The sequence below is a fragment of the Cyanistes caeruleus genome, chromosome 1 (assembly GCF_971803275.1).
Source record: "Cyanistes caeruleus chromosome 1, bCyaCae1.hap1.1, whole genome shotgun sequence".
NCBI lineage: Eukaryota > Metazoa > Chordata > Aves > Passeriformes > Paridae > Cyanistes > Cyanistes caeruleus.
Genome location: NC_141701.1, coordinates 19650375 through 19677814, shown reverse-complemented (window position 1 = coordinate 19677814; position 27440 = coordinate 19650375). Strand labels below are relative to the sequence as shown.

General features: G+C 36.1%; 1 protein-coding gene and 2 long non-coding RNA genes across 5 annotated transcripts in view; 2 read left to right on the top strand and 1 right to left on the bottom strand.

Annotated features, from left to right (window-relative positions):
* The window catches only part of ZFPM2 (zinc finger protein, FOG family member 2), a 305701-nt gene that overhangs the window by 106486 nt on the left and 171775 nt on the right, over positions 1–27440 (top strand). The window lies entirely within an intron of this gene.
* Positions 1802–7414, bottom strand: LOC147655352 (uncharacterized). The gene is made up of 2 exons (XR_015284492.1): positions 5322–7414; positions 1802–3397 (listed from the first exon to the last, which is right to left on the bottom strand). It is a non-coding gene; the product is annotated as an uncharacterized LOC147655352 (long non-coding RNA).
* LOC111924472 (uncharacterized) lies at positions 7152–23308 on the top strand. Of its 2 annotated transcripts, XR_015284452.1 has the most exons (5): positions 7152–7810; positions 10639–10698; positions 21502–21677; positions 21785–21838; positions 22631–23308. It is a non-coding gene; the product is annotated as an uncharacterized LOC111924472 (long non-coding RNA). The 2 variants fall into 2 exon arrangements; XR_002861660.2 differs by lacking the exons at positions 7152–7810; positions 10639–10698 and having other exon boundaries at positions 15895–21677.

Genomic DNA, 27440 nt, shown 5'->3' with positions numbered 1-27440 from the left:
AATATAGGGTCACCAAAGGCACAGGTGAGCTGGGAGAGGCCTTGCTGAGCCTCTTGCTCACAAATCCTGCAAGTTTTGTGTGTCTCCAGTGTGCTCACCTTACGTAGGATTTTTCTACAAAAATATATTAATTTCAAAGCAGAGCATTGAGGAGTCTCTGCTTGGAGCACGGGGGGATGGATGCCTTTGGAGCATGAGGCAGGAAGAATGGATTCCTTCTTTTATTGGCTGTCAGCTTTTCCAGGCTGTCTTACCTACTCAGCTGAGCTCCCACTACTTGTCCTGAGAATTGTGTTATCTGGGATTCCTGAGAGGGTACAATACCTCCTCTGGTTCCTGTAGACCCACAAAAGTCATTAAAGGTTGCAGCTGAATCACATGACCTTTTCTGTGGCAGTTTTCTCCTTCCTTTTCCCCATCACCCATCTAAGGACAATGTGAGGATCCTTGAAAAGCAATTCTTGGAGAAATCTTAATACTTGTGCTGCTTTTTGTAGAAAGAAATAAGTGGGAATCTTTCCTTGCTGTTTTATTTGATTATAGTAAAGGTGCAGCAGTATTTGCTTTGTGTTATCCTCTGCAAGTGTTTATTAATCTAAATAATGGAACTTCAGTTATCAGAAAATTCTTGTGCCTGCTTAAAGCACTGAAGAAAGTGTGAAGTCAGTAGATGCTAATTTTGGGGGAAAAGTCTGGAAAGATTTCTGTCTTACCTTAGGTCAAAAATTGTCAATTTTACTATTAGCTTATTTCCAGAATAGAAAGTACTTACAGAATTATTATATATCCTATTAAATTTGCATGCAAGTCTGAATTCAGTTTTGTAAAGAAAAGGGATGGTCCTGGCCCTTAAAATCATATTTTTCACAAGAGTCAATGTTAGATAGCATTAACATGTCTTAAGTTGGATGGTAAGGATAAGTAAATAGAGGAAAACTAATGAAATAAACAGTATAGATAAAATAAACACTGGACTTAATTGTTACTCTTGTGCCAGTCATAACATGGAATTAACTAGATGAATATGTTAACAAATTGCAATTAGTGCAATTGTTCAGGTGAAGTTCTGGAAAGGGATAGTCCCTTAGTGCTTTGTTAATGTGGTGCTTTTCCAGTAGAAGTTTCTTCTAATTTCTGTTCCTTTAAAAATGTTTCATCCACTTTCTACGTACTAATTCTTGTCATACTGAATTTATTGTTTGTATTTTTCATACTTTTTGCTTAAAGGTCTTTGCTATTTGTTGTTTTGATGTTTGTGTTCATGCTTTTGTTATGGCTTGTTATTTTTTCTGTATTTCCTTTTTCTGAGGTGGCTTTGCTTCTATTTTGAGTTTGGAAAAATGGCTGCTTGACCAACTATTTCTTCAGGCTTAAATTGCATCATATCTTTTTTCTTGCCCACAGAAGATCTTACACTTAACCTGGCATTTCCTCACCTCTCGTTCAAAAACTGCATGATTTCATAGTGAGAAGAGTACATTAAAACACACAATAATAATAATAATAATAATAATAAATGTTAATCAAAAAACTGCATGTGTCTTTCTGATTGTGCCAGTGTTGTGGTATTCAATTATGCAATTTTCATTGGCATATTAATCATCTTTTCAACAAACAAGCCAGCGTTAATTAAAGCAAACCATGGATAAAGACATGTTGCCGGATCATCATTCCGTTTATCACAGCGCACAGGCTGGCCGTTAAGTAAATTCTGGACTGTGAGATGAATTTCAATGTTGGCTTCATCTTTTTTGTTGGAGTTTGAATGCAACTCATCTAACAACAACAACAAACTTCAGGCTTCACAAGAGAAAGATGAATTTATTTGTAATTAATGGCAAAAGAAGAAAGATAAAGTAGTTGTATGCTTCTAATGGGAATTAGAGTATTTCAAACTAAACCATTTTTGAAAATTTTTTCTGTCTTCCTTCACTCCCCTTCTTACCCTACTTAAAGCATCAGATCCCTGAGAGCAAGGAATAAGTGAACCCTCACCTACCTTTATAAATTTAGGTTTCATTTTAACTTTAGAGCAATTAGTAAACTGCTTGGCATTAAATATGCAATCTGTGCAAGGAGAGAATATGGGACAATCTTCTTTACTGATAAGTGCATGAAAGAGGTGGTGGGAAATATACTTGTGTCTTTCAAGGGAAAATAGCCAACAATTCTTTGATGAACAGTAGTTGCATGACAATTTTTTCAGACACCTCCCATAGAAAAGGCTTCACTGCTGCAAGATCATTATTTGTAATAAATATGTTTGTAAGTCTGTTAAAACAAGTATTTGTAGGTTTTTCAAGTGTTTGTAAGACCGTGAGCTTATAGAGGAAAGCACTGGGTGCTGCTATATGAATAGGTACTGCTTAGCATAATAATAGTGGTTATTGTGCTTTTTAAGGGTTATTATAGAGACAGTTGAGAGAACAACTGAAGGTTTAAGGGTTTCATTCTTCATTTTATTTGGTTTGTGTATTGTTTTATTTGAAGAGAAATAGAGTTTAATGCTTCTACTGTGAAAAGTACATGCTTCATCCAGCAAAGACCTGGCACTGGCATAGAAGGGCTTGTTTCTATTTCTGTCCTGTACTCAAGGCTGATGGGCTGTCTTCTGAACTATTTATCCTAAGTATGTTAGTCTAGATTCCTTCAAACATGGGTTTACAAAGGTGTAGAATGAGTTTTATTTTAATGGAAAAGTAATTTTAGTCTGCCTGCTATGAAAAACGTATAGAGGCACTAGTGGGATAGATGATCATGTCTTTGATCAGTTTAAGAGGATATTGAACAATAGCTGTTAAAAGTGAGCCTTCCTGAATGTTCATAATAATCTGTCACTTTACCTACCTCAGTCTTCCTATGACTTTCTATTAATCAGTTCTCTCAGCTACTTTACATTAGACTGTCTATACTTGCAATGTGATCAGAATGCACATGCATCCTAAGAAACAGAAATTGATGTGGGAAGAATTATTATTTAGCTTAATAACAATGGCTAAGTTAGCGGGGGGGGAAAAAAAGAAAAAAAAAAAAGAGTAAAACTAACTTAATCCTCATAGCTCTGTGATGCCCCAGTTAGATTATTTCTATAATTCAGAATGCTTCATGTTCATGGTACTTTAAATACCTCTATGCCACACAGAATATGCGAGGTAGATGTACATTCAGAATGGTCAAACTCAGTTGGAAATTCAGCACAAGAACTTAAGGAAAACAACCTATGGTAAAAAAATCTGCCTTCCCTTAAGTAGCTGTATGTGTTGCTGAGTTAAAGATAGAAGCTTACACAGTCTATCAGACTTGATCATCCTCCACACACTTCGTTTGCTAAAACTGCTGGTAACAGTTTGTGATCTTCAAAGATCTCTTGATTGGACCAGATTCAGTGAAATCAGATCTGCCATACAAGAACAGAGTTGAATACACCATGACTACTTTACAGTTCTTTAATTATATCAAATCCTATTTTTAATCATAACCTAAGCCTATTAAAAATATAACACTGTGTGTCAGATGAGTATGTTGTAAGGTATTGTAGAGATATTCAATGTATAATGCATTCAGTTGTCTTCCACTTTGTTGTTTTTGTTTGGAAGCATGGGAGTCAGTTTAACTCTGCTTTATGGTATAAATCAATGAAATTAAGCTCAAGACTATTAATAGTTCAGTTCTCATTATAAAGTATCTGAATATTTTCTGTAGCCTTGATACGATATTTTTAAATAATAGCAAAAGTTTCACAGGGTTAAAATGTATTCTGGTTACACTGGCTAGATCATTAAATTGTTTCATAAATGGTTAGAGGTAAGTAATTGAAAATTAATTCTACTTAGTACATTAAAGGGGTGTAAGTACATATGGCATCTCCTAGACCCTGGAGTGTGAACTCTTCACTGATTTTGACTGTGAGCTGTTTATGGATCCAGCTATAAAAATGTACCTTCCTGTTGAAAGGGGGAGTCTCTGTGGTTGGATGTGGCAGCAGCATGGCACTCACTTGCATTGTAGTGGTTACAGAATATTCAGTGTAGGTAACATTTTGATATCTAAGGTAACCAACATAGATTTTCATCTGTCTTCAGGATACTAGACCAGAGAAAGTTTATGTTTGTGTTGCAGATCCCTATGGCTTTGAGGATCTCTTATCAGAAGTTTTGTCTAGGTAATACACTTAAAAAATGGAAAAGTAGAGCAGCATTTTGTATTTTCAGAATCCATTAATCTGGGAACTTAATTTTAGCATATCAGATCAGAAACCTTCCTCATTGCTTTTTTTGAGTATTTTGGAAATGGAAAATTACAGTGGTGGTCAAAGGAATTAGTCTAATTAATGGTAAAATAGGAAAATTGTATCATGCTCTTTTTGGTTTATTGGTAGAGGCCACAAGGCTAAAGTGCCATCTTGCACTTATTCCTAAGCAGGGTTGTATTAAATCTTGTTATTTACTACATTGTTAACACTGACTAGTAAAGATCAAAACTATTGATCAATCTAGAAGTGCTGCAGTTCTTTTTTTTTTCAACAAGAATCTAAAATTAGCTAATCAGCACTGTAATATAAAGAAATCAACACTCTAATTAGTATGAAAGAAGTGATTTTCATACAGTTTGGAGTCATACAGTTGTTACTTATTACCGTTTGGAGTCATTAATATCCTGATAATTTTTTAATAATAATATTGTGTTCTAGGTCATATATAGCAGTTAGAATCTGGTTTGCATGTATAGTTTAGAAGGACTGTCACATTTGGAAATGCTTTTGGAAATGACAGCATTGCAGCTTTTAAAGGAACTTACATAAAATTATGTTACATAATATAGTACATTATTGAATAGAAAGTAACCCTTCTTCTATGGATCAATATTTGCAATTTTAGTGTAATGTGAAATGGTTTTGAATATTTCTGATACAACAAGATAACAGAAATTTGTCATAAGAATTTTATGAGTCTGCTACAAAAATAGTAGTAATACAACATGTCACCTTCTCACAGTATTAATAAATAGGAGAATAAAACATTCTCATTTTTTTGGCATAATTTTAGTTAGTGTATTACTTGACATTGGCAAACAATGAGTGCTTGTTAGATATTGTCTAACTAGATATGTAAATCTTCACATCGTCACAGATGTATAAATGTATCAGTTCTCTGCACAGAAGAGAATTATTTTCTAAATTTCACTGAGAATAATTTTAGGGTACAAGTAAATACTCTTTTTCTCCTCTGCCCCAAATCCTCTGTATATTTGTGCAAATACTAAAATTAGTGTAAATAAATGAGTGCAAAATACAGGTAGATCACGTTTATGTTTTCCAGTACCTTCACGTGTCATTGGTGTATGCCAAAAAGAGTGGCAGCTGCAAATCGGGTGTGTTCATTTCACAGAGAGAGCTTGTGCTCTTCTTCCTTTTGGATTATTCATTCATACAAAATGCAGGCAGAATGAGACACTCATTTATAATTTTTCATCATGGTTTCTTCATATTTGTCAGCATAAGGTGCTTCACTGATGCTGTTTTGCAGTGTATATTTAAAATGCAAGTAAGGATGAGTGAAATGAGAGCTGACATTTTTCACATATAAACAGAAATTCATCTGTCTCATTGAGAAAGAGGGGTTGTGCTTCAAAGTGCTGGGGCCTGTTGAAATTAGTCTCGACAGTTAGTGAGTAAAAAAAATTCATTTCCCTTGTTCAGACAGTCTTTCCAACGGATGAAAGGTCCCTCCTGTGGGAGTGTTTCCATGAATAATTTCATCCACCTGTCCTGTTTGTAACACAGTTAGTTTGTGAGATCCTTTGGTGATAATATGGCATGGTTTTCATTTTCATAGCAGTGAGTGATGCCTGGCAAATGAAAAGGCAGTAAAATAGCCTTTGGAAAGAAAATGAAGCCTCAGTTCTCAAAACCTTCTAGAATGTGCAGCATACAAGGCCACTAAGGAGATGTCACTGCACCAAAGGAGTCTGAGTGTAGGCAGCTTTGGAGAGGCAGGACCCACCTCAGTTCACTTGGGCTGAATATTATGCAGAGGTGGAAACAGTCTTGCAAATACTCAAAAAAAGCAGGAACAATGTAAGGGATTCAGGGTGGTGTGAAGGACGGGTTGGAGAAGGTGCTCTGGGCTGAGGTGCCTTCTCACTTCCTTTTTCATATATATATAGGAAGATTTCCTGAAGCACCACTGATTTATGGTCTGACAGTTAAAGCCTGAAGGACAATTTCATACTTGCTGCTATCCTGCCCTACATTCTTTCTGGATTAGTTCAGTAAAATTATATTCTGCTTTCTGGGTCATTTCTGCCTTTGAATATCAGTAACAAATATTCAGATCTATTTTAAAGTACTCTTGTTTGGGAAATAAGGGTGCACATACACCTTTTCCACAGAGCTTTGAGGGTAAAAGTGCAATCTTGATCTAGTACTAGTTTACAGTACTGTAATGGTGGGAATTTTTTCTTCATTCCAGAGCTGCAGTAAATTAACAAGCATAGTGCATGTTTTCATCCTCACTCTTAGTGCATGCATTGGCACTGGGATTAGACAGCCTGTAGGTCTTTATTCCTTGTGTAGGAAATAATTGTATAAAATCTCTCTAAGGAATTCATATGTTTGTTGTTTTATTTCTTTTTTTTTTCTTTTTAACACTGCTGTTTTGATATCCAGACTATCTTAATTTTGTCAAAAAAAAAAGGAATTCTGATATTCACAAGGGCAACTGAAAGGTAGAAATCATAAAACAGGCACTAATTTTAAGTTGATTTGTTACTTTTCTTCTTTTAAAGTATTGTACATGTTCAGCAATGAGTCTGTGATAACTTGCATCTACCTGCTTTCTTCTTATTATATAACCATGCTTGATGAGTGCTGGGCTGTGTAGCAGGCCATGACTTTGGTTTGTTGAAGGGCCGGGATGTGTCTTCACAGCCAGAGTGGTCATTGCATTGCAGGCTAGCCCAGCACGGCATCATGAAGCTGGTTCTTGTCCCAGTTACGGGCACCGCGTGTGCTGGGCCTGAAGCGTGTGGAAAGGGGGAGGCTGCCAGGACTGCCTTCCCTCGGTGAGCCTGTGGCAGCCATCGGAGCCTGCTGGGGCCGTGCCGCGGCCTGGCGTGCTCGGAGCGGGGCTGCTGCCGGCCGGGGCCCTGCCGGGCTGGCCGCTGCTGTCCTGGGCCTGCACGGCCACGGCGGAGCCGGGCACCCCGGGCACGCTGGTGCGGTTTGGCCTCTGCGGGACAGGGGCCGCAGAGGAGAAGCAGAAGTGGATGATGGCGCTGCAGGAGAGACACGTCTTCCTAAGGAAGGAAGGCAGGAAGGCAGGCCTGCAATTTGTAGAAGCTGATAAGAGGAGGGAGGCTGGTTTGCCACCGCAGGAGCACCAGTTTTACCCATGAGCTGTGCAGACCTCTGAGCTCAGCCGTCACGTCCAGCAGGGAAACATCTCCCTGCATGCCGCACAAAATCCCATCGGATAACACAAGAGGCCTTTTTAGGCGCTGCTGGAGCACCAGTCTGACCAGTAACACACAGTTCACTCAATCCCTAATTCCAGTTGGGAAGTTATCTGCTGTCTCTAGCAGTGAAATCCTGACTGATAAGCGAAGAGGCTCATCTTCTGGTAGCAGAGCCTCCAGTTTATCAGTGTCTGACCAGCTCATAAATCAGACTGGTGTCTGTTTTTATTTTGTTTTATCAAAATTTATTTCTATCATTGTAACAGTTAATACTTTAATAAGAGAACTTAGCTGGGAACATTAGGAAGTTAGTTAGAGACATTTTGCAGGCGCTTTTTCCCTTGTCAGTGACAAGGTAAGGTAATCCTATACACAGGCTGCTATTGTGAGATGAGAAACTGGCCTCCTTCACTGCCAGAGACCAGATGCACCTCTCTCTATCCTAATCTGTAAACGACTTAAAGGAGCCTTATCTCGGGGCTCTTCTGCTTCATTTCATGCTTGATTTACTTTAATTTGTCTGATAGGGCACAAGGATTTGGAGACGGCCCATCTTTCTGCAGAAAATGTTCAGATTTTTTTTTCCTTGGCATTGTTGTGTTGGGGGTTTTGACTTTTTTTTATGTGGAGGAAATCTTGCTCCAGTGCAGCAAGCTGCTTGAGTGTGTTTAGATTTAAGCTACCCCAGCAGAAAAGAGTTTGTGAAGTGGTATGATTGTGTGATGGGCCACATTTACATTGAAATCACATTATACGATATATCTGGACTCCTGAAGGGAGCAGTGCAGTGGAGCGCTTGTGCCCACAAGATACTTTGAAAGGGCTATATATAGTGGCAACAATTGATACGAGATTTTACAGGAGACTTTATAAATATGTAAATGGGTGTTATCTGATTGGGTTCTTTGGCTACACATCTGTACCTCAAAGGAAGTGGAGCTGTGAGAACTACCAGGAAAACAGTAGTTTGCATTCTAAGTAAGGCTGAGAAATAGAAATGTCTCACAGGTTGACAGCGGGTCAGGGTGGAGGTGCTTTGCATACTTTGGAGGTAAGCCTCTTTGATGTGAAAGCGATCTCTTACTTCCACCAGAAAGGTAGAATTACCATGAACAATTTTCATTTGTTTTATAACATGGCTTAGATCAGGAGCCATTGACCTTTAGCATTCCTTGTTATTTCTTTAAATTGCTTATGTGATATGGCACTGGGGGGAATTGCCTTTACGTTTTTTGCATTTTAAAAAATGTACTTTCGGTGACCCATGGGAGAGAAAATAAAGTCTTTGGTACATTGATCCCTTGATTAGTTATTTCCTAAATGAAAATGGAAATACTGTTAAAGCAGTGATAATGCTATGTCTTAATAGTTGAGAAGTCAATAAATGGCTCCCATGTGCTTCATTTAAGTTCTTAATGAAGCCATTTTTGATAGCTGAACTTTACATTATCTCTGCTTTAGTCAGATACTTTTTAGGGAGAAAGAGGCAGTTATTTGATGGAAAATGGTTTTCTTATTCACTCTAGTAACTATATTGCTAAAATCCTGTGTATCATAATACCTGTTTTATAGGGCTGTGCAAAACTCATCAATTGTAAATATGGTTATTTATAGCCATACTTAGAGAATTTTTTTTTTCTGGCAGTTCTTGTATTTTATTTTGCTTTATTTTATATATTTATGCCATGGCATAGTCATACATTAGTAAAATGTAGCTTTTTTCCACCAGTGTTCCAATATTAATATTTGCAGGACATTCTAAGTATTTCTGTGTAGTCTCACAGCAGTTGCAGCCTCTTCTTTCCTTTACACCTTTGCTGTAGCAATTCTCGGCCATTTAATTCCTCCCTCCTCCTCCTTGCACTGAATTACCAGTCCTGACAGAGCCCTTCATATTTTGACAGGAAGGATTTAGTCTCTGGGATGAACGCACTATTCAGCAATGAGCTGAAAAAGGGTGTGAAGAGCCTGTGGGCTCCTCTTCTGCCTTTCATGAACTCTTCTGCATCCAGCAGAGTGGATTCTATGTATGATCCCTTACACAATAAATATGAGAATGGAAAGCTGAGTTAGATCTTGCATGTTTTCCTAATGGAGTCTTCACTGTGGTGAAAGTTGTTTCCCTGGATTACTCGGGCAATATTTATTGTGTTGTAACTGAGTATAGTACTTACTATACAAGTAAGAAATCATAAACACGTTACAGCTATGTATCTATTATACAAGCAAACAGAACTCTATTTTCTCCAATTTTTAGAATAGTTCATGTGAAAACCAGGTGAATTTTCAGACATAAAAAGCATAATAAAAAAATAAGAATACTAAGTTATTTCTCTGTATCACTGGCCAGCTCCCTGATGCCTCAGATTTTCTGGTTCTCTATTTTGGGTTTGTATGACCCAGTTTTCACTGGTAAAGGACTTTCACTGCTGGATTAGAAATACATTGGAAGTGAAGTTCTGAAGTCAAGCCCACTGGAGCCTCACAAAACTGAGGGAGTTTTGGTTAGGTTTGATTTATTGTTTATATTAACCATGAAAAAAGGCTAATATTACCTTCATATGCTAATAAGGTCTGATGCTTAATTCAGTTTTATGTTTCTGACATTTTGAAATCTTCTGGTAGAAAACATGGTTAACAAATACATTATTATTAGAACAGTAAATGCAGGGTGTGATCTAGCATATGTGCATTCCAGTTGACTCTTAGATAAGTATCAAAATCTCCTAATGAAGACAGTGTATTGAAACACACATGTGTAAAGTTCTATTTTTAAAATTTCATTTTAGTAAGTATAAGCTTTTCCCTAACATTTACTTCTTCTGAACACGTTTACACTACTATAACAGAGAATTCTTTCCATTTCAATTTATAGAGACATTTTTATTTTTATTATTTTCATCCACCTAATAATAATTGAGAAATAAATGAATAGAAATAATAAACAGAAATAAGAAAAGGGTAAAAAAGGAGCTCAGAGAAACATGAATTTCATCTAGAAGATGAAATTAACAATTAAAAAATCAATTCCACAGAGGACATGCATATTTTTTCCTCCTTTTTTCTATTTATCTTTTTCATAAAGTAGACTATGGTGGAAATTGAAAATAATGTAATATAAATCAAAATGGTCATTAAACTGATTTTGAATTCTTTTACCAATAATTCCAATATAATCTCAAGGTCTGAACAGAGCGTGGAAGAGAAGCCTGAAGAACCTGAATATTTGTAGTACATTCTGAGGTAGGTACTCCACATAGAGCTGTTGTACAAAACCATCCTTCTCCATTTAGGAGAAGGAATTACTGACACCATTTTAGAGAGAAGGAGATGGATGACTCCTGAAGGTAGATGGCCTATTGATGCTCATTGTGTTGGTGGTTATGCAACAGAAAAGGGGACACTGTTTCTCTGAGGGTTTTTTTGAGGGTGTTCTTCATGAACCATTTAAAATGCTGGTTTTAAATGCTATATTGAGCATATAGCTTTTAAAGTTTTAAGTGCTATACTGAGCATACTTGTTCCTTCTGAGTAAGAGTTCAGACTCGAATGCATTCTTAGTTAATATCTGTGGGAAGACCTCTGATCAGTTGGCTCAGTACAGGAGATTTGAATAATAGGTAAGTATTTATAGTAGGTATGTTGAAAATACCAGCAAGAAAGAACGATAGACCTGGCTAACATGAAAGCTCTTTAAAAACACAGAAATGGTGAATTAAAATTTTCATCAGATGGAACTAACTTCCCATAGAAAATATTTTCTAAGGTTTTTTTCTTTGAATCTCTGTCGCTACTGATATTTATGGTTTCACTAAAATGTTCAGGTAGAGAAATACCTGCCCTCATAAATCATTTGCAGATAATACTGGTTCAAACGCTCTCTGTCCAAATTGATAATGGATATCTGATTCAAAAGAAATGTCTTGCTTTCTCAAAAGTTCTGTGGAGGATGCTAGAAGACAGTAAAGCAAAAAAAAAAAAGCAAAAAAAAACCAACGAAAACCCAGACAGCAAAACAAATCAAAACCCCCAGATAATCAAAGCAACCCTATTTTTAAGTCTATTTTTAATTTCAACTTGGTTATTATCTGTTACACTAGTTGGCAGAAGTTGCCAACAGTGATCTACATTAAGTTTGTTTCATTTATGGTTTTATAATTCAGACCATTTTCAGAAAGTTGAACTCATGTCTTGTGTTTATGTTGGCAGATTTTTGCCGAAGTGAGAAATAATAATGTTCTGTAAATAATATTTAAAAAAAGAAATTAAAAAGCCCCCAAAGTTGTACAATTTGGAACAAAATTGAAAATTCAAGTGTGTTGGGTTTTTTTGTATTTTTTTTTTAAGTGCATATTTTTTAAAATGTAACCTACTAAACTGTTTAGAGTTTGGGGGGGAATTTTTTTGGGTTTGTTTTTGTCTGATGTGTTTACTCTTGCTGATGTCTCTTTCTCTTGCTTTTGTACTTGCACTTTTATCCTTTGACTTGATGGATGTAGAATCAGAGTTTGAAAAAATGCAAATGCCTGGTTATCACAGAAGAGATTGAGTGTTGGGGAATTTCTACCTTCATTCATATCACTGTTTTGGAAGAGGTTTGGGCAAAGTTTGAATTTAGTGGGTTTTCTTTTATTGCCTTATTTGCCAGTAATTTAGTTTCCAGTGTGACACCCATAACTTCTGAAGAAGCAGTGGGGCAGGGCCATGCAAATGAAATGAGCAGCGTCTGAATCCAGGGACTGAGGGAAGAAGAAGGGTGCTGGGAGGAGGAGTGGAAGCATTGCTTGAATGGCTCGTTGTGCCTCTGTAGCACAGGTTGGCCCCTATGGACAACAGTTACACAGTAAATTCTTAGGACAGCCAAGGACAAAGTCTAGAATGTTGTCTGGTAGCTTTAAAGTCTTGGTATTTTTTAATTCATTATACAGTCTGTATGTTAAAATTAGTTTAACTTCTGTTGTGATTTAGATACAATGCTTACATATTTTGCTTATTTTGTCCTCAAGAGCCCCAAATCTCTATAGTTTTACACATCTCTCTCTCTCTCATGCATAACAAATTGAAAGTATGTGTGTTGATTTGCTGGAAACGAATCAGGCACTAAAATAATGCAGATTCCTTTGCGTTCTTATAACAACAAAACTGGTATGAGCAGAGATGAAAAAGTAGGTGGAGCTGACCTTGAATGAGGTGCTCTAAATCCAAACAAACTGTATGAAATAGCCCTGTCACAAAGGAAGATTGAAAAATACAACAAAAGCAACTTCAGGCTTTGGAAGTGTTTCTGTTGCAGGTAAATGTTGCTGTGCAGTTGAAACCTTTTAAGTGCCACAGGTCTTCTCCTGGAGATCCTTTGGAACATTTTCAAAAATGTTCATGTCTCAAAACCTCTTTGTCACAGAGAGACTTTTAAAACTTCAGATTGGTTTGTATTTAAGGATTGACTCACAGATATCAGCCCTTTCTTTCGCAGCAAGGTCTATGGCAAAGCAATGTTTTAAAATGATGTAAATCAGCATAACACCATGCTTTGCCTTTGCTTTGATCTAGCTGTAACTCTGATTTGTACCAGTTGATGATTTAATTCTGTACTCACAAAAATATTGCTTAAGAATAGACTTGTTGAACTGCAAATCTGTGGTATAGGGACAAACAGAACATGACACCATTCAAAGAGAACAATCGTATCCTGCTGTCTGGAATATTAAAAGGCAGTAAGAAGAGAAATAGCCACGTGTGTTTCCTAGCAGCATTTTATTCCATTTTATGTCTGAGTAATTCTGTTCACCTCACTGGACTTTTGATTTGTAGGGGTGAAAATGAGAAGACCAGTTGTGTCCCTGGTGAAGTTGCAGCATTTTGAGGAGTTAAAATGCTACAGTTTTTTTCCCCCATACTTGTGCTATTTTCTAATTTAAGCATATCCCCCTAATATAATTAACATTTATCAGATTATCTGCCCAGCACAGCAAAAGTAACTTTTCTTTCAGGGATAAAATTTATAATTGCTTCAATGATGGCTGAGGGCTCTTACCATTTGTTTAGTGAATGAATAACAACTGGAATTTGGTTTATAAAATACTATTTCCTTCCCTTCATGAAAGATGAAAAAGTAATTTCTTTGATGACAGTGTTGGCAAGTTCTTTCCATTAAAGGCATATTCCAGGTTTTTAGGTGTCATTTTTCACCTCAATGTTTGTTTGTTTTTCATACTAGAAGCAGTTTCACCAAGTAATATTAGAAACTTTCTGAAATTATAGGGTGCTATCTTCTTCAACTATCTTTGCAATTATGATACGGAAATATTGCATCAGCAACTTTCTAAACATAGTATGCAGTGGTGACACGAGTTAATTGAACAGTTAGTAGATAATGCAGTATCATTGACAGGATTTACTATGTAATTACCATTGTTTCCAGTGGAGTTATCATGTAGCTACCACCTAATATCATATGTTATTTTGTGATAACTATGAAATTTACTTGATATCCTGTTTTGAGAGACTCTGTTGGTCTTAGACCAACCCTTCTCCACCAAAGTTAAATATAAGAGCTGTGTAATAGAGTGACCTGCCCACCAGCTTTGGAGTGTGACAATTAAATCAGAGGTCTTACAGTAAAGCTTTGAAAGAATATATTGCTAAATATATTCAGAGTCCTGAATGGCTTAACTTCTAAATAGTCTTTCTTGCTGCAAGCATCTGTCCATTTGAATGAGTCTGGCAGTGTTTCTACAACATTAGACAAAATGCTATGTAATTCAGCAAAACATTTCAAGTGTCTTGCTTTTAACATTAATATTTTACAACTTTTTGTGCCATTTGGAACAAAAATGTTTATATTATATTGCTTACTATATCCACCTTATTTTTTTTTTTTCTCTTACATTCATAATTTAGTTGTGATCTGAGGTTTTGCATTCATTGCCAGGCAGTGATCTGGTCGAAATTTCATTTCAGTGGTTGGAAGCCTCCAAAACAATGGGAAGATCAGCAAAAATGTAAAGAGCCATGGCTGTCCTTGTTAATTTAATTAAAAAGTAATGAGAAATAAGAAAATATAAGTAAATAGAATGCTTCCAGTTTAATTTATTTGTTTGATTTTTCGTTACAATCTCTATCCAGATGAGAACTTTTCTAAGTTCAAAGTCTGTGGTTTTTCTCCTCACTTTTTATATTGCAACTGAAACTTAAGGTGACAATTAATTCAGGTTCTGTTGTCTCCTCCAGTATTTTGATAAGTATTTACATAAACTTATACCCTGTGTTTTTACATCTAAAAACTATCTTGAAGCTGTCAGTTTTATTATAATTAGGCTTGTCTCAAGGTTTTATTTATTTTTTCTTGTTAGAATTAAATGTGCTGCATTTCAGTGTAAATTCTTAACTTCTTCATTTTATTATCCTTTTCGAGTTCTTCTTGTTCACATTATGTCTTTTTCCTTATTGACTCAGCAAATGCACTAACATTAAAAGTCAAAACAAACCATTTGAGCTGTTAAACATATTGTATGTAGGAGTAGCAGAGTAACCTGAGGGCTCCGGTAAATTCATCTGTCATTTCTGGAAACAAGCTTTTTGTTTGTTTTCATGAAATAAATTAAATTGACTGCTTATGTCTGAGTCTAACTTTTGTACTGCAGGACAAAAACAAATATATAAGTAGTAATGAGGAAATTCTTAAGAATACTGTACCCTGATATTTTCTCTGTTATCTTTTGACATGGTAACTTAGTTTCATATAAATTTAATTCTACTAAAAGAGAATGTACCAAACAGACATTGATTATACCACCAGATTTTGACAACAAATATTTTCTCTCTTACTTAACATAAAAAAAAAGGATATATTTTTTATTTTATATTGGATATCAGTATGGAAGTGTTGTGGAATTTTGTCTATCCCTGTAAATACTACTGGGAGTTCCCTCTACTGAGCTCTCTAGTACACTGCCCTGGTGCTCATACACAATTGCCTGCTTGAGCATAGCTTTGCTGAATGAGCATAGCTTTGCTGAATGAACAGTAAATTGGCTGAGGTTAGTAGAAGGTCAGTATTTAAAAACAAACAAAAACCTAAACAAACAGAAGCATATGAAACAGAACAAACAACAAAAAGAAAAACCAACCAACACCAAACCAAAACCAGAACAAGAATACATGGGCAAGAGTACTAAGCACCAGGAGAGAGTCAGTGGCAGTTTGTGGCGGGTAAGGGAAAAATATTTTAGCTGTTCTGCAGTACCATGCTAACCTTTACTTTCCGTGTATATTAGGTAAGAAAAAGCTTTGAGGAGACTGTAGTGCTTTTCTTCCAAAGTGCAGGATTTTCTCTCCACATCAGTTTTAGATGGTATCTGTGATCAAAGGGACATACACTCTTATATGCTTCCTCTGTACTTCAGAATGAGGGGTGACCTGGAGGGTGTATAAGTGCCCTTGTGTGGTTGCCTGGAAACTTTGGCCCACACAAGTGTCAACTTTCTTTTATGGTTATAAAGGAAGACTGAGCCTCACAGAGAGCTTTAGTCTTGGAGAAAAAAGGTCCTTGTGTGTTTTAAAACAAGTGTCTCACCAGGAGATAATGGTAGAGCAGTGGGTTATAAATGATGTATTTTGTTCACTTCGCCTTGATAATGGCACAAGGGAAAAAAAGTTCATCGCTCTCTTATCAAAATCCTGTGACATTTCTCCTTCAACTGTAAAATTTCCTATCACATTCCTCTGCTGCAACAGCAACTAAATTTACTCAATTGTAGAGACTACATAACCTCTCATCAAAAGGTGTCTTTTTTATTTCTTCTTTTCTCCATGCTTATACTTCAGGAGAAGCACCAAGGTTGCTGAAATCACTTTTTGCAGTGAAGCAAATTTGCTTTTAAGGAGCTTGTACATTAACTACTGACTGCTATACAGTACCGTGCAGGCTTGTCTTCTATCTTGGCCAAAGACAGCACTACACTTTCTATTGTGATGTCTTTTTACGCTGATCACATTTCTTCTTGAAGCTGTATTTTAAAATGCAGCAAATTAAAAGTGAAGGAGACTAATTGCTGAAGACCAAAAGCATTGCAAAACACTTCCATTTCTCTTGAGTAACCTACTTCCAGTTGGTACAGATTGCTGTTTGAGACAAGAGATGGCATTTTTTTTCATCCAAACAAGTATCTTTATGTAGCACTTCCAGTTTCAGGTCTTTGTGTGTTCTGCTCCACTGAAGTTTTGGTTTGCCATCTGCCCAAGGTATGGGTCTGAAACTGCACATCTCTGTGCTTTGTGAGGATGCTGTTCCATTCCCTCCCCTGGGAATGGCTGTGCAAACACAGCTGTACTCTTTGGGGGCTGTTTCCTAAATGCCTGCTCAAAGCCAGCTGAAGTAAATGGGAAGTGATACCAGTGGGTTTTGGATAAGTTATGCCTTTGTCTAGTACAGAGGAGCAGTATGGTGTTATGTGTAGTACTGTACCATACTACATTAGGCTGTATCTCATCTGCAGAAGTTGGAGTACAATCACTTATAAAACTAGGGAAAACTACTACCACAGGGGACTGGTCTGTTTCTGTGGCTGTAATGGCAGACATCATAAAATAAAGTGTGTAAAAAATATATCCAAAGTGTATGCCTATTTATATTTTGACAGGTGTTAGTATAATGATATTTAAAAAATTAGTAGTGTAATATGCAGCTTCGTGAACTAGATTCCCATAGTGGAAGTTCAGCTATGCAGCTTTCACTCAATATTTTGCCTACATAAATTTTTAACATGGATATACCAAAGAGTATTACAGAACTGCAGCATATTGCTGTAAGTGACTGAAATGTTAACAAAAGTGAATACTATTGCTAAAATGCAGAGGTAAGTCTCAAAATGGAAACACATCTAAGAGAAAATAAAGTTTGGTGTCCATGTGGAGGGTAGCCTTGAGTCAAGACTGAAGGCAGAAAGATACTTTGTTTCTTCAAACAGAGCAAATAGGGAAGAACAGTTATAATGCTAATACAATGACTGACTCCTTACAATGGATCCTGCTCAGAGTTACAAAGTTCTTAGAATTAATCTCCGGAGACATCTAGAGGATACGTGACATTCCCTGCAGGTCTTGGGGCTGCCTCCTTCAACAACAGAATTCTAATAATGAATGAAAAGCCCACACATTAATGATGTGCAACTGCCCCAGCACCAAATGATGATGGGGATAAAAGCCTATGCATGTGTAACTGTGTTCTGTGCCTTGCATACAAATGTTCTGTTTCAACCAATTATGACTTCTCTTACGTTTCAGAGAAGAGTTTACTACTGACTGGATCATCCTTTGGAAGAAATTAAAATTGGAGTAATACAGGGATATGAATGTTTTATGATATAGATGATGACTGGGTGTGAAATTGGGGATAAGTGAAAGTTCATTTGATGTTACATACTTCTCTTTCATACTCACATGGTAATCTATTGGAAGATATATTGTCTTTAATCATAGTCTTTTGAAACACAAGCTCATGGATGGACTGTTTCTGAGATGCATGACATTATTTTCATATTTTTCAAGAGAAGATACAATCATCTCTTGCTATTTAGAAACTGCAAAGGATATTTTTATAAAAACTCCACTTTTACTAACATTGTGACTCAAGAAAAGTTCTTGGTTCAAAATTTGATTTTGAAACAGAGAGATTACATTTAAATTGAATTTTTATTTGCATTGGAATGGTCAGTGGAAACATTAATGTACCCAAGAAGTCTCCCATCTCTTTGCACAAGCAGTTTTTGTTTCGAAGGACAAGGGTCAGTGAGGCTGTTCTCATATTAATCAATAAGTGTATGGTTTATATATTAACCCATAAATTTATGCTGAGATCAGCTGGGAATTTTGTACACATGGCATCATGCTAAGTTAAAAAAATGTAACAAAGACAAGAGGCTGGCCTTAACTCTACTGGTTTACTGACAGTGCTACAGTACAACAAAAAATCTACATGTCATTTTTGCCTTAAAAATAATTTTTAAAAGTTTCAAATTGGACAAAGTAACTTAGATACTACAGTTTCAAAACTTGATTGCCATCTCCAGATCTCCAGGCTAGGTAGTGTGAGGTTCTGGGAAATGAGGCAGGAATCCAAAATAGAATCACATTCTGGAAGAGTAAAAATGTGAGCTTGAAGTGCAAAAGCATTCATTGTGCTTTCTGAAGGCATGATGTAAACAGCAATTGGGAAAACTGTGGCATCAAAAATTAGAGACTGAGGTGGGTGTAGCAGCCCCATACTCTCCCTGTGGTACATTTCCGGAATTAAAAAACAGTTTCTTGAGGATATTGGTTCCTGTTACCAGAATGTTACAGAAATAGGGGCTAAATTTAAGTAAATCTTACACTTGTGACAACTCAGTGGCCTTAAACATGATTTGAGGCTTTGGGAGACAACCCAAAATTTGTAATGCAATAGAGAGGATATCAGAATAACACTGGCTTAGCATACTAGTGCATAGCTAAATGAGAAGAGGAAAGCAGATGTCAAGAAGAGGTGAGAGGTACTTTTGCACCTTTGCATGAACAGATAGGCCTACACAGAGTAGATGTATTTGATCAGTATTTTGCTTGAATGTTATTTATTTCATATGGTTAAGACAGAAGAAAAGGAGTAATCTGTGGGACAGTCTGACCTGGTTCTAGTCAGTCTACCACATATTCTTACCAGGATAGCTGGGAACAATATCCATTTGAAATTGTGAGCTGTAGGAATCCTTATGCTAGTCTTTTGAAGAGGCTCCTCACTTGTTTGGGGATCCAGCACAAAATGGCCACTTCAAAGTAGAATTTGCTTTACTGTTTGTCCCAAGAATATGAAAAATATGAGCTCTTTATAAAAAACACTTCTTGCTTTTCATACAAAGGTTTTGAATAGCTTCTTTGGTGTGTTTTACAAAAATTATTTGGTTTAACACTTAAATTATTTGTTTTCAGTAGTCTGGAAAAAGTGTACAATGGCTACAGACTATACAAAGGACACTTTTATGATAAGAGATGAAAGGAAGTGAGAAATCTTGCAAGGGAAAAATTTATTTTTTTTTTTTCTGAGAGCACTATAATGAGCGAATTCTAAAAGATATAGAAAATTAACGAATACATATTATTTAGAATGTTATCTAGAATCTTTAGATTTTAGTCATATTGATGAACTAGTACACAAAGTTTTATTCTACAGATGCATCTGCTTTAAATTCTTGGACATGAGTGATGCCAGACAGTCAAAATGTGGTCTGGTGCTGTACATACATAACATTCTCTAACTTGTACTTCATTAAAAGTGTTACTGACAAGCACATTGGGTGTTGCCAGAATTGAAGGACATCTGGAAGACCGGGATAAAGTGCATATGAATGAAAAAGTTGGAAGAAATTGCAAATGTCTTTGAGACAGAAGTCATGCAAAGATAACTAGAAAGGATGACTGTAAAAGGGAAAGTGAATTTATGAAAAACATAAAATAATCCACCTAAAGAACTTTGAAATCATATGTTGAGAAATTAAACATGCATTTGTTATTTGATTTTGAGATTAGCCAGTCATGATGTTTGTTGCTACTTGAGCTGTCTACAATTTTAGTAGAACTTTTTGATCTATTTTCTGTCAAGTGGTCATGATTGCTGAATTCCATTTTACCTACATGTTACAGCATGAAATTATAATACATTGGATGAAAGGAACAAAAATAAGATCAAGAAAAGAATTTATATTGGATTTCCATGCAGTATGCAGTGTGTTGATGTACTGAATGCAAGGTCCATGGTACTGTTTGGGTAATTACAGTAACACTTAATTTTAGGGTTTTCTGTTACTGCGGAAACCAAGAGAAAGGTCTGAGGAAGTGAGACTTAAGATAAATGAGAAGGACAAAGAAAACCAAAAGACCCTTATGAAAAAGGAGTGATGCTCTCTGTAGTGGGAATGAATTGTTTTGTTTTTTGTGTAAGGGAATGGTGTGTCCTTTTAATGCTGAGGAGGTTTGATAACCAGAGGCATGTTACGGTGATAATACACAAAACATTAGAAAAGGTAAAAAGATAAGGAATCACTGAAGGAAATGGAGGCACACAGAGCTTTTACTCCTACGTTGCCTCTGTGCACACACTCTTGTCCACTCACATGCTCCCAGGGACAAGGAGGGAAAAGAATACTGGGTCCCCCAATAAGTTGCTCCTTTTTTTTTTCCTCCTACACTTTTATTCTTGTGTAATACAAAATATGAAGCTGGGGCAGGGGTAAATAGCCCATATAACCCTTCTCCTCGCCACACTTCTGGCCCATCTTCTCCCAATTGTCTTTCAAATAGATAAGCTAATTTACAACTTAATTATTTTCTCTAATTAATGTGTGCAGCACAGGAGAACAAAAATCACTTAGTATGGAAAAATTATGGTTTGTTTGGATATGTGAACGTGCTATTGTAGGTTAGCAAGTTCCATACATTCAATTTCTATCCATTAGCGTGTTTTAGACTGTGAATTCAGAGGGATTTGACTCAGTCCTTTGACCAGCGTTCATTTAGTCAGCCTCTGTATTCCCTTCTACAAGTTATAAGCCTCAAGCCCAGCACACATCTGCATTTAGTGCCTTTAGCAAAGAGATTTAAAGCCTCAAAAATATCATTATGTACAAGAGGCATGCAGGGTGGGTGAGATAAAATAATTGGTAGCAACATTTCTCCATTGGTGAGCAAAGGCCAACACAGCAGTTTAAACCCCAGAGCCCTTGGGCAGAACCCTAGAAAATGTTCTGTTATTAGCAATGCCTTTTGGTAGGTGAATAAATGAACTCCTGAATGGTCTTGATGTAACTGCTGTGAGTGTAAACATATGTGAAAGGAGAGAAAGCAATCATACAAAAACCATGATGACTGGAATTTGTTGTCATTTCTTCTCTTAAAATATTTCCACTCATTGAATGCTGCTTTCTTGCATGGTAGAGTGGATCACAGGAAATGCGTTATTGATTACGTTATTGTAAATTGTTTACAGGTGAGAGATATTTTGTGTTATTGCTTGTGCAGAATCCAACAGTCGTGAGATAAAAGGCTGAGTGGGAATTTCACTTGATGAAGCACATCAGATACTCTTCTGTTGTGGGCTGCCAGTAGTGCAGCGGAAATGCCAAAAGGGGAGGTATTAGGTGCAAAATTCACAGCAACTGCAGCCTGCATTTCTGGAACTGGACAGCATGAATCAGGTAATTATATATGTCTATGCACAGTGTCAGCATTGTGGGGTTGAATGCAGGTGATGTTGCCTTCTTACAGATGGGAATTCATCTTTTTCTCTTCTTCTGTTTCACAGACCTGGTGCAAGAGACGAGCCAAGCCTTCAGAAGCAGGTGCTGGAGGCTTTCAGGTATGTGATGTCAAACACATGAATCACAAGGCAATTGCTGTGACTTCAAATGTTTGTGCTGTCTCTAAAATTCCCATCACCTATAACATTGCACTTCATTATAAATGGAGATTTTTAAAAATTATCTCTTCTACTCCTGCAAACGTTTTATGATTCTCGTCTGTAAAAACAAAATAGAAGAGTGGAACAAAGGGACGGGGCAACAACGGGTAGTTACCCTCATCTTATGCAAGCTTTCACATTATTAAAAGCAGTGATACAGCAACTGGGAGATTAGGACTTCTCTTAGCTTCTAGCAGATAGTACTAGGAAAGTTAACAGGACTTGGTTTTCTGAATTCTAATTTATCATATCATTATCATGTTGTTGCACTTATGAAGCTGGAAACAAAGAAGTGTTTAGGTTGAAATACTGATCAAATTCACTGTTTTCTAGAAGGTGGCTTTCAGGTTTTGTGGAATGGAGTAAGAATGAAAGAGCTGTTAAGCTGTCAGTAGCTTTTAAGCTGTTGACTTAAATCCTTAACTCCTGGAGAAAATGAAAAAAAAAAACCAACCACTTTTTCTGCACAAAAATCCCAAGCACTTTCCTCCAGAAAATTTTATTAAAAAAGCTACAACAGTATCCTAATTTGGACAGACATTTTGTAGTTGTGAAGTAATTTCAATGATCTGAAAATCAAAACATGGTTTCAAAAATTTTATTTTTGTAACATTGAAATGTTCTAGTGTAGTGAATTTTTGTGTGTTTGAAATTGCCATTAATTTCCTCAATTTTTTTTTTTTTTTCCAGAGTCCACAATTTATCATCCTAACATATTCCAGAGAAAATCACTGCAGAGTTGCACATTTGTCATGGCTTTCTTTTTTTTTTTTTAAGAAGAAACTGTAAAAAGTTGCTTTTGCATATTCAAAAATGCCTTTGAAACCATTTGTGCAAAGAAGGAAGTAACTGCAGAGAATCATTTCAGACACTTCAGTTTTCAGTGGAGATGCATAAAATGCTGAGAGAAGGCTGAACTGGTGGTGGGGTGAGCATTCTTTAGAAACAGTACAAAATAACACTGAACCATCATGTTGAACATGCAGGGCCTAACTGCAGAAACCTGCTGAGGTCAATTAAAATTTTGATATTAATTTTCATAGGTTTCAGATTAACCTCATCTTTATTTTGTGGAATTATATTATGATGGATTTATTTTATCCTCAGGCTTACAAGCTTCTGTCTTCACACTTATTGTTAAGTCTTCCAATAACGCTGGTTTTAATTTGGCGTTCAAGTTCTATTCCTCCCTGTGACAAATATGTATATAACACAGCTAAAAGCCAGGAAATGGTTACCTGAAGATGGTGTTTTAAAGAAGAAATGGATGCCTGAAGAAATATTCTAAAATGCCAGGTTTTGTCTGATGGAAATATGTTGTAGTTTGACTCTGAACTATTTAAATAAACATCCTTTATTAAATAAAAAGTGGTTGGTGTGATAGTCTGTAATCTTTTTCTCAAATGACCCATCCATGTTGATCTTTCTTCTGTTCTGTCCACTATTGCTGATAATCTTGAAAATTTCTGGATCTGCACTTCTGAATGCCAGACTCTTTCAGGCTCTGTCTCTCAGAAAGTACTAATTAGTCTTACCTATGACACTACCTGCATTAGTTTATCCTTGTAATCCTTTGGTATAGTTTTAATATTACATAAAATGAGACTAGATTGCAGCATTGGTGCAGCTGTATCTGTAAAGTTACATGGTCCCAAAAACTTGTGAAACTCATTTTTTTGTGTTTGCCCATGAATCCACAGTGTAATGAAATGTATCAGTCTGAGGATAAATTATGGGTATGGATTTTTTCATAATATATCTGGCAAGATAGCTCTGAATCAAATGAATAAATCAAGACTGTTTTTAGCCCTCCAATTCCATGTGCTTAGATGTCTGTGGCTGATGAAGAGCAGTGTGCCAGGAATCAGGATTTTCACTGTGCCACCTCCCAGTCAATGCAGTCTGTATCCTTTGAACACGAAAAGGAAAATCACAATGAACCAATCACTCTCTTTCAAGCTCTGCCTATACAGGTTGATATTAATGTGTCAGGAAAATGTGTGCCAAAAGTACACCACAGTACAGTACTGTCAAACTTGGAGTGAGGAGAGGTATGTGAACAAAGCTGTAGGCAAATGGGGAACCTGTGTTAGCTTTTCCAGTTAGAATTCTTCCCATAAAGTCAGGAATGTGGACTGGCCAACTGCCCTGGGGAATAATTTGGACAATGTGGAAGACCTAATTCAAAATGTTTGAAATAAGGTCACTGAGAATTGTTTGCTACTAGCATTGCAATATTGTTCTATACAACAATCGTCTGTTTAATCAGATTACAAAAGAAAACATTCACTGCCTGTGTACCTGTGTCCAGAGGAGTTTTTGTAACCCATTCTTATGTGCATCTTTTCCGTCATTCAGATTGTCATGTTATTTTGTAACCATGGAGAAGCAGGGAGGGATGCCTGTTGGTCGAATTTAGATTTCTCCGGCTGAGTGCAAACCAATTTTTGAGAAAAATGAGAAAACATTTCTTAATGTAAATTGTACTGTCACTCCCTTATATCATCAGTGCGAAATGGATTTCTTTCCAGATCATCTGAACTGTATAATTAGCATATTGTTAAAGCATAGGTTTGGATGTGCAATATTGTATACATTTTCAGTGACTAAAGATAAATGCAGTTGCATCAAAGAAACTAATAATTGGTCAAATAATAAAAGTTGTTTTTTTTTTTTTTAAACTGAGACATTTTATAACACCTTTACCTTTTTATTTCTCTAAAAGTTATTCTTGGCATTTTTTTTTTTTTTATCTACTTGTGTTTTGAGTAGGAATTTTTGATGGGAAATGTAAATAACCATTGCTTCTAAAATGGTATAGCCCTTTTGAATGGGATGAGCAATTTTAGGAAGAGGATATGATTTCAAGTCTATCATCAGTTCCCATAATATTGTGTGTGATTTTGGTGCTGTGCTCCCTATTGACTTAACAAACAATCTCTTTACCATAATTTTCTTATATTTCTCATATTTTCTTACTGTTTCGGTTTACAAAGGTAGGGATTAATTTGATGTAAGTTGTCTGGCAACCACAGTGTGTTTTTCATTGCTATTTCATGATGATTTATATGCTTTAGACTTCAGAATTATCCATATGCTATATTGCCCAGTAACATGTAAAAAATACAATATGGTTGCTGAGTTTAATTCATTTATCTTGCCTGGGTATTTGGAGCATGTATAAAATGTAACTTCTCCATCATGTCATAAAAAGTTATTGCACTCCTAGGATCATGAATTCAAGAAACGTGACATAATAGACTGGCAAATATGGCCTTGTGTCTTCTGATGATGATCCAAATCCACCCACTTATCTTGATCTGCCTATATTGTTAACAACATGGGTTGTCATACAACAAATTTTTCATTTTAACTGTTCTTTATGTACAGTGCAGTGTAGAATTTACTTTTTATTGCCTTTCAGAGGGAAGTATCATACCTCTCAGTGAAATAATGGTTTTGTCAGACAGTGGTATCTTTATTGTGTAGTGCTTTTAAATTCTACACTATTTATACCAAGCTCTTGTGGTATAGGACAGGTGAGATGTGATGCCTCTGTTTCTCCCTGAGAATACATAGAACTTTCTGGATACTGAAGTGTACTGTTAATATGGTAGTTGTGTGGTCTGTGTTGTAGCTTTCAGACAGAATATTTTGTTTTTCGGGGTACTCTGCAAAAGTGCAAAATGTAAGCAGCCACTGGAAAGGACTGACAAACCTAAAGCTTCTACTCACAGTCTGCATATTGATTTGCCTGCTTCTTCCTACCATAATTATACTCATTGAAAAGTGTAGACATTGATTTCCTGTTGGAGGTTTTATTTCATTTGTGCATGACAAGGAGGAACAGCAATTCTATTGCACACAGTGCTGTTGTTTACTTGTCAGGAGTTGCTTAAATGGGTGATTGTGAAAAAAGACAAAGAATGATGCATGATTGTAAAACTCTTTGGATCCAAGAATGTAAAAATAGATGACACATTTGTCCTGGAATGGCACTGAAGAGTCAGTTGCCACTCAAATTGAAATTATTTCAAGGAAGATGACAATAAATTAGAAAAGGTGTTCTCTGTGTATTTTGGTGGCAGGTAAGAAGGGAAAGGTTTGCTTTCTCGTGTAACCTATAATAGTTTGGAACAACTGAATTCAGCATTTCAAAGGGTTTGCTACTTTTTGAGTGTATTTAGGAGGTAAAAAGCAATATATAAATAAATATATAAATAAATATTTTCTCACCTCCCTAAATTTGTTGATTGTAATAATTTCAAGAGTGAAACCATGCAATATATGAATTCAGATAAATTCCAAAATCCAATTAAAGCAAAGGTCTCAAACATCAAGTACTATGTTTGAAACCAGTCTTTCTCTCTGGTTGTCTTTCCCCATTATTCAGAGAGTACAGGGTCTGAGCTTTGTTTAACTGCTCCAGAAGGTGATATGGAGTACATATCAGAAACATAACCCCCACTTCTTAGCCTACTTGCCAGAGACGAAAAAGATGCAGAATATTTGAAAAGGGCATTCTTTTCAGAATGCCAAGATGTGTGGATTACAGTATCATGTAGAAGCTGTTGGTTTCTACTGACACAGATCATTTTGTCCTAGATACTATACTTTGTAAATAAATACCTGTTTGTCTGTCTATCTATCTATCTATCTATCTGTCTATCTATCTATCTATCTATCTATCTATCTATCATCTATTTATTTATCGATCATGTATATCTGTGTATCTGTTTTACATTTTTTATGCCTATATATGCAAACACAGTTACAGTCCCCACTCTTGATTGCATGCTGTTTAAAAAAACAGATCAATAAAAAGTGGGAGAAAGGAATTATTATTACTTCCAGAGTTTCAGAGCGATTATGAGTGATATTGGATGTCCTGTAGGAGGTAGGCTTAGATCCAATTTACCAAGCCCAGATCTTTCAAAGATTGTAACTAAAATGTTTGCTGCAAGACTGGCCTTCTCTAAATCTGTGCATCTTCTTTATTTGATAGTTTTTTGGAACTGTTATTATGATACACATGAGAAAGTACTTGCAAAGGTTTGAGCTCCATGTTTATAGGAGTTTCTTCAGTGCTGGCTTTTGAATATCTGTCTCTCATTTAAGAAAGTAATTTCCAGTATTTTTTTTTTGTTGGTTGTCAAGATGAGAAGACAGCATAAGCATATAGAAAGTACCAAAACATATCATGGCTATATTTGGCACAGTGGAAGACTTTGTAAGCTGTGTGGGTTTATTTATATGTATATTCTCACATATGGGTAAGTTAAGGTGCTAATGTTGCAGCCCAGCCATAAAGATTTTTTTTTTGTTTGTTTGTTTGAAATTATCTTATTGATTTAGAATTCTAACATATCTATAAATGTTTACAAAAAGTGTGAAAAAATGTAAAACTTATATAGAGTATAGTATGCAATTTTCCTCCAGATATAGTATTATTTCCTCCAATACTTTCATGTTTATTCACTTTAAGTCAGTATGAAGTTTA